Source organism: Buceros rhinoceros, unplaced genomic scaffold, assembly GCF_000710305.1.
Source record: "Buceros rhinoceros silvestris isolate BGI_N320 unplaced genomic scaffold, ASM71030v1 scaffold32756, whole genome shotgun sequence".
Taxonomy (NCBI): Eukaryota; Metazoa; Chordata; class Aves; order Bucerotiformes; family Bucerotidae; genus Buceros; species Buceros rhinoceros.
The window spans coordinates 1-248 of record NW_010416296.1 but is presented as its reverse complement, the minus strand read 5'-3'; positions in this window follow the sequence as shown (position 1 = coordinate 248).

Sequence of the window (248 nt, the reverse complement as noted above, 5' to 3'; positions counted from 1 at the left end):
CCCACCTGGCTCTCTGGGTCCCCACCCAGGTCTTCTCCTCCCTCTCCACCTCCATGGAGATGGATCTCCCATGACATCGTGGTGGCCACCATGGGTCACCCAAGGGTCAGGGTCACCCGAGGGTCAAGGTCACCCCCTCCACCCCCACCCCCTGGGTCCTTCCTGGACCTCTGGGTCCCACCGGGGGTCCACCCTCTCCAGGGGCACCCGGAGACGAGCTGCCACCTCCTCGGGGGTCTCACTGCCCT